Raw genomic sequence first — 8,265 nt, forward strand, 5'->3', positions numbered from 1 at the left:
TGGAGATTTTTGATCATTCACAAAATCATAAGCTCAAAATGAATACAATGTAAAATGATAAATGAATGTTGATGATGCATAATGAGCAAAATATGAATTAGTTGTTTTTTTATTGCATTTTGTTGATTTCTCTTTACATTTTTTTCCTTCATTCTTTTTTAAGTCCTTTGATTTTCATTAATTATTATTTATGAATTGTAAATTTAGCAAAATTTCATCTCAATCATGTGCCAATTTGGAAATTCCATTCATAGAGGAGGTTTGGAAGGTTATCAATGATAGTGATGGTAATAAGGCACCAGGTCCATATGGGTTGAATTTTAATTTTCTTAAAACTCAATGGGCAGTAATTAAAAGGGAGGTGTTGACTTATGTTTGGGAATTCTACAATTCTGGCTATCTTGGACATGGTGTGAATGAAAGTTTCATCACTGTGATTAAAAAAAAAAAAAATCTGAACTCAGTGGGTGAATACAGGCCTATTAGTTTGGTTGGTTATGTTTACAAAATGATAGCGAAACTTCTAACAAATCTACTTAAAAATGTAATTGGTGAGGTAATAGAGGAAACTCAGTTTGCTTTCAGTGTTGGGAGACAACTTGATTCTGCTTTGATTGTTAATGAAGTGGTGGACTTTCTTTCTAAAAATGAGGGGGGAATTTTGTTAAAAGTTGATTTTGAGAAAGCATATGATAGTGTTAATTGGGAGTTTTTGAAATTTTCAATGAAGTTGGGCTTTGGGGACAGATGGATAAAACGAGTGATGGAGTGTGTGACTACTGCCTCCATTTCAGTGCTTGTAAATGGATCACCAACTAAACCACTCAAGTTACAAAGGGGGTTAAGGCAAGGATGCCCTTTGTCTCCTTTTCTCTTCAATATGGTGGTAGAAATGCTTAGCTGTTTGATGATCAAAGCAAGAGAAAAGGATATTTTATCATGGGATTTATATTAGTAACGGTGGTCCTTCCATCATGCATCTACAGTTTGCTGATGATACTTTATTGTTCTGCAGACTTGAGTTGACAAAACTTAAGTATGAAACGAATTCTACATTGCTTTCAATTGGTATCCGGACTTAAAAATAAATTTTCAGAAGAGTAGTTTGTTTGGAATTGGGTTGTCCAAGGAGGTGGTGACAGATTAGGCATTTATTTTTCATTATAAGGTGAATTCTTTACCTTTAATTTATCTGGGTTTGCCATTGGGAGGTAATTAGTCTTCTATTAAAATTTAGAGACCATTGGTTGAATATGTGAAGATGAGATTAAAGGTTGGTAGTCAACATTATTATCCCATGGTGGGAAAGTTACTTTGTTAAATTCTGTAATTAACAACTTACCAAATTTTTTCATGTCTTTGTTTAAAATGCCATGTGAGGTGAAAATAGAGTTGGAATAAACTTCAAAGAAGGTTCTTGTGGGAGGAATTTAATAAAAGAGAGGTACATTATGTGAAATGGGAAAATATCTATCGGAACAAGGAAGATGATGGATTGGGTATTGTTGATTTAGAAGTTAGAAACAGAGACTTTTAACAAAATGGTTGTGGAGGTATGGGAATGAGCCATAAAGTTTATGGAGACAAGTGATTACAGCGAAGAATAACTACAAACCAAGTGCCCTCCTACCCAATGCCATTGTTACTCATAAAAGCTCTAGTACATGAAAAAACATATTATCTCCTCTATTGCCTACTGATAAGTTTTTTTTTTTTTCATTTCTGGTAACAGCTAATTTAGGAGTTGTTGGTGATGGCAAATCCATTCAATTTTGGCTAGATGCTTGGCTTGCTAATATGGTTCTAAAGTTTGAATTTCCCAAATTGTTTGCATTGGCAATGAACAAACAAAGGAAGGTATGTAAATATGGTGAATGGACTAACCAAAGGAGGCAACGCAGAATTGAGTTAAGACAACTGTTTGGTTGAGAGTTTGAACAACATACAAGACTTTGGAGTTTTTTTTCGAGATTTCACATTAGGAAAAGGCTTCAAAGATAGACTTGTATGGAAGGCTAGTGCTAGTGGTAAGTACTCATCTAAATCTTTTTACAAATTAACCAAAAATTATTGTTTAGAAAATAAAGATTTGTCAAAGAAAATTTGAGTTGGGCTAGCCTCATATATGGTGGAAGTATTTTTGTGGCAACTTATATAGGAATGTTTGGCTATGAGCACCACCAAAAAACAAGCTTTTTCTAATGAAATTTTCTATTAAAAAAATTAAAATTCCGTTGGAAATACTTTTTTTCGACAAAAATACTTTCCGTTGGTAATTCATTGAAAATTTTTGACAAAAAATTCTATCGCAAAAAGTAAATAATCTATCAATTATATCGTATAAATTTTATTGGAAATTTGCAACGAAATTTTCTATTGGAGAAGCATTTCCAACGGAATTCCGTTGGATATTTGCAACAGAATTCTATTGGAAAAGCATTTCCCATGGAATTCCATTAGAAATTTCTCACAGAATTTTCCGTTGGAAAAGAAATGCTTTCCTAACGAAAAATTTCACTGGAAATTCCATTAGTAATTCTGACAAAATATTCTATCGGTAATCCATTTTCAATGAAAATTATTAACTAAAATTTCAATAATAAATTATCAATTGACATCCACAATTCACATCCAAAATTTATAAGAAAAACACGCATTAAAATCTAAAATTCAAAGTCAATGTCATTGAATTAGAAATCGTCATAAACACACAATATCTAAAAATGTCAAACAAATATACACATAAAAGCTAAATGTGCTACTATATAAATTTTAAAAAAAATGTGCTATTGTATGCCATAGTAAGAAAGTATCAAAGTTCAATAAAATAAAAGATTTGAAGATTTCAAGCATGTGGATTGAATTCTAGTTGAGAGAATGAATCTTCACCATACTTTTACGATAACGCAAAATGAAATACCCCATACTTTGATATGGTGATAAATAAAGTTGATCGAATGCAAATTGAGGTCAATTAAAATGTTTAAAAGTGATAAAAGACGAAAGGAGTAGTTTAGGATAAAATATTCTGTAAGTGAGAAAATAACAATAAAATAATAATAATTTTATCGGTGGAGAATTTGTGAGATAAAAGGCGATTCAGAAGTCAAGTGAGGCATAATAAGGTATTTCAGGTACCAAGGAGACAAGATAAAATTTTTAAAATATTAATATTTAGCCGGATGTCGAAATCAGTCAAGAAGAAGGATCATATGGTTGATCCAAGTGGGGGAGAAGATGACAAGCCCGACTCTATAAAAATATTTATTATGACATACATGTGATGGATAGCATGTTTGCATGCTAGGAAAGTCCCAAAAAATTTACAAAAGTCGGTATTGTACCTAGAGGTACAACAAAGCTGAGTTAAACCTCGAATTAGATCAAATAGAGAATTTACGATGAAATTAAGAATTTTAATGTCCCATAATGGTTTAATATGGTAATTCGGAGTTCGAGGATCAATTTGGAGTCAAACCGGAATTTTCGCTATCTAGGGGCAAAATGATCATTTGCCACCTGGGGACAAAATGAGAATTTTAGAAAAGATTGTTTTTGGCCCCATTTGACTTATTGGAGTATAATTTGACTCATTGGAGTAAGATTTGAGATTTAGAAGTGAAAAATTTTAATTTCGGTATAATTTGGAGTAAAATGGTAAAATGGTAATTTTGCCACCCCAAGGGCAAAATTGTAATTTTCCACCACCAGAACATTTTTCCAGCACATGGTCTTCCTTTATCCTCATTTTGACCATTGACTAATTGTGTGGTGGAGATAAAAAGGATTAAAATTTTTAAAGTTTTAAAAACGGGCCAATGACATGATGCCACGTGTCATGCCTTTATTAATTTATTATTTTCCTTTTTAAAAGGCACAAAATCAGCCCATCTTCCACCTCATGGCCGGCCAAACCAGCAAGAAGAGAGAGAAAACAAAAACAAAACCCTAGAGAGAGAAAATCAAAGAAAAAGTGTGAATTTTCAAGGAAATTAAGTGAAAAAGGTGAGATTTTTTCTATTAAGCTTGAGTTTTCTTATTCCCAAGCATTTCTTTTTATTTTCCATGATTAAATTACATGTTTTCATGATGAATTCAATTCTGAGAAAAATGGGTTAGGAGAGAGAAACTTGTTAGATTAATTTGATTTTAAGTTATGTTAGTGTTTTAAGTTAGTTTAGCATATTTAGAAACAAAATAACAAGAAAAAACTTATTTTCTCCCACAATCATTAATGGCCGAATTTACCATGTGTTGAGTGAGGATAAATGTGATTTTCATTCTAGGAGAATTGGTTAAGAAATGATGAATTATGAGCCTAGAAAAATAATGAAAATTTTCGGAGCAAAAATACGATTTTTTACCCACTAGGGGTATTTTCGTAATTTGCTACCGAGACTGATAAATTGAATCTCATTCACAGTCATTGAGGTAATTTGGTTATAATTGGACTGTAGAAAGTGAGAAGAATTGATTTGGAGTTAAATTGGAGATAATAGGCCGAATTAGGTCAACACCGCATTTAAGCGGTAGTCGGATAAGTTGTATATCCTATCATGCATATATACCGAGCCTGAATTGATTTTATAATGGTCAAGCATTGATGTGATGAATTATGTATTGTACATTGTGGATAGGTGGTGAGCAAAGTACACTGGTAAAAGTACAGAAATTATGCTTGGAGACTGGGATTAAGAGTACATCGACTCCTAGAACTGTGAGTAAACTTATTATCGTCTTAATTATCTAGAATAGTTTTATACAACTGTGTGATTTTATGGAAAATGGGTTTAAATGGTAAATTGCTATGTTTTAGGAGAAATTGTGATTTTATAAAATGATTTTATAAATTTTCTGAAAAATCGAATACTGGTTTTGAAAATAGAGTAATTGGAGACTGCCTACTTGTGTTGTAAATTTATGGTTTTAAATTGAATGGCTTATGACAATATATGAGCATGAATGGCTAAACTGATTTTGGTGTCAGAATTATTTGTATTGTGTATTCAGCCTTGAGAGGCTAGATTACGATAAATTGACATGCCATGCTAGAATGAATTTTATTGAATTGGTGGAGTATATATTAATTATTTACTGCAGAGGGGGTTCCGTGGACCAACCTATTAGAGGGGCATGGTAAACTCCATTATATTATTACCTTGAATGGAGAGGCGCGTAGGGTATCTCCTGGGGTAAAGCTTAGGGTTCACTTCACGCCAAACCACCACGTGAAGGGGAACTCAGCCAACGCCAAAGAACAGCTGTATTTTTCTCAAACTAAAAATATATTTTAAGTGTATACAAAAATTTAATAGCCTTGGCGGACTTGGTTGGATGCCCTGCGCAAGGTATCACCGAGTATGAGTTTTGGCACGAGCCAAAGTTTTAAGAAATTCATAAGCCAAGTTGATTACTCGATTTATATGGATTGATTTTATTTGGTTGAAATGAACTGAAAGGTAATGAAATTACGGTATGATGACTTATTTTAATTGTCTCCATTTACTCGGCTTTAGAGACTTTAGATGGTATCTGTTTACTCACTGAGATTATAAAATCTCACCCCTTCTTCCTATACATTTTTCAAGCTCAGGACAGTTTGTAGATAGTCGAGTAGGACGAGAACTAAGCTCGGAACTGCATTATAGAAAGTAAGAGTTCACAGTCTTACATCCTCTTGGTCAATTAGAGCCCACGTGTCATTGCAGATCAAAACTTATATTTTGATTATCTGTATTTCTATTCATACAATTTTTACTTTACTTTCATGTGCGAAAAATTATTTACGAATATTTCTATAAAAATTTATTTTATGAGAAAATAGAATATTTTATTGATTATTTTTGAATAGTACTAGTTGTTAACAATTTGCTTTCAAATGAACGTTTTAGATACTTATTTTGTTTTTAAATCATTAAATATATATTTTCTGCTTACCTACTACATTTTTAGCAAGTTTTGAGATTTTTAACGAAAAATTACGAAAATGCCCCTATGAGCTAGAAAATAATATTTTATTGTTCTTATTTGAAAATGACTTATGATTTTTTTAAATGCGAGATTTAATAATTGTTGGTCACCGGGGAGATGCGGAAGTTGATGCTAAGCCTTGTGGGGTTTCGATCAGCATTCGGGGTGAAGAATGTCTGTCGAGGCCTCGCGGCGATTGTCACGGCCTCAATGGGGAGTTCCGGGTCGTGACACAAAATGACACATTTCCTACAAAAAAAACCTTATGAATTATATGTTATTGATAGATAGATGGTTATTTGGTAACACAACCTTAAGCATATATATTAAGCAAAAAAAAAAAAAAACCTGAAACATATATGCGTAAAGTATATATAAAAGAGGATTTATTTTATGCTTTGTTTTTTTTGCTTTTTATTTATCTTACACTGTAATGAATAAAATTTGAAAAAGAGATGGGAATTCTAAACATACTTCCAACTAAGTTCTTTTTGAGCTCTCTAAGTAGAAGCATAAACAATTGTAGCATCTTCTAGCCTTTTTGGGCATAGTTTAATAGGGATTTTTCGTAATCTTTTTAGCTGTAGAGAAAAGAGAGAAAGAGAAAGAGAGAGTGAGAGAGAGAGAAAGAAAGAGAGTGAGTTAGAGAGAGAACATTCACCTTTCCAAAAGATTTCTCAGAAGAACTAACCATTTCAAGCACAGATGTACCACAGCCAATTCCAAGGTTATAGGCAATGCAACCAAGAAGAAAAGATTAAACAACCCATAAATTTACCAATTCATATTGGTAAATATATGAAAGTAAATTAGTTAAGATGTAATGATATAAATTGTTTACCTATATTATGTGCAGTAAAAAGCTACCTAAATGTAGCAATATGATCATTTGCTACGTCTAATACATGGATGTAGTCTCGGATCTATCAACAAATAAGCAATCTTTTTAGGAAAAAAATCAATTTAATCATTACTAATAACTCTATATTGTATGTATATATAAGGAGGAAAAATATATACTTGATGTTCAAAAGGCACATGAGATGAATTACAATGTTGACTCCATCAAACAAAAAGAGACACAAGGATATGGGCCACCTAAAACTATTGTGGAATTGAGAGTAGGACAAGAAAGAGTACTATTATTACAAATCTAGAGGGTTTATCCATCTTAATACAAGGGTAACTATTACAAAGTAAGAAATGACACATTTTGGGACATACTCTTATTTACCTTTGTGTGTCCTCAAAATATGGATTTTCTATTTCCTCTTTATACATAGGTGTTGTCCAATTTTCTATCCACGCAAGTATACGTATCGTAAAGATAATATAGAGATGAGTAGAGTGTCGATCCCATAGAAAATTGAATTAATCCTTATTGTTAACTACTAAAATTAACACACTTTAATTTTATCTAAACAATTAAAATTAAAAAGGAAAATTTAAATTAATAAACTAAAAGTAAAACTAATATATCAGCAAATTTTACTTCTAGTGATTAACAACCTAATATTATAATATCCCTCAATACTTCATTTGAATATTCTATCTCTCTTAACTCAGTTTAATGTATTAAGTTGCTAACTTAGAGCCTTAAATTATTTATAAGTCTTTGTCGAGTTTCTTATAAAAATACCTCTCCCAATTAATTTATTATATGTCTATGGAAATTATATTATAAAAAGATTCATTAAGTTTGTACTCTAATTTTGGCTACGTATGGCTTATAGGTGTATGTTTACCTTATATGCAAATCAAACCACCTAATCAACTAAGTGTATTCGATCATACGCTATTTTATTTAAGGTCTACTTAAATCTCCTTCATCAAGGTTTAAACTAAGTTTCCAATTCAATCTAATTGGTGGCCAGTCAACTAGAAGCATTAAGAACAGAATAAAGTAAACAACTTAAATCTATCAAACATAAGTAAAAGAGAGATAAATAATTCAGATTACATATTGAGTTCAATCATAATCTTAGATTAACAATTTAGGTCCTTATCAAGTCACACATTATCATCAAATAAAATTTAAACATTAAAAACAAAAGAATAAGAGAATAACAAAAAGATAGAAAAAACCAAGGATTGTATTCTTGATCTCTAAATCTCCTTGAATCCTTCAAATTCCTTTAATGACTTTATGGCTTGACTCTCAGATGTCAATCTGGTGTTTCTTTGTTTTCTTCTTTTCTCCTCTAAAAGGTTGTTTTTATAAGCTTTGAGGTTAGGCCAAGTTGGTTGAAGAAAGAAGTCAATTTTAGCTGAGATTTCCTCATCAGACTATGTGAG

Source organism: Theobroma cacao, chromosome 9 (assembly GCF_053813885.1).
Source record: "Theobroma cacao isolate CCN51 chromosome 9, ASM5381388v1, whole genome shotgun sequence".
In the NCBI taxonomy this organism is placed as follows: Eukaryota; Viridiplantae; Streptophyta; class Magnoliopsida; order Malvales; family Malvaceae; genus Theobroma; species Theobroma cacao.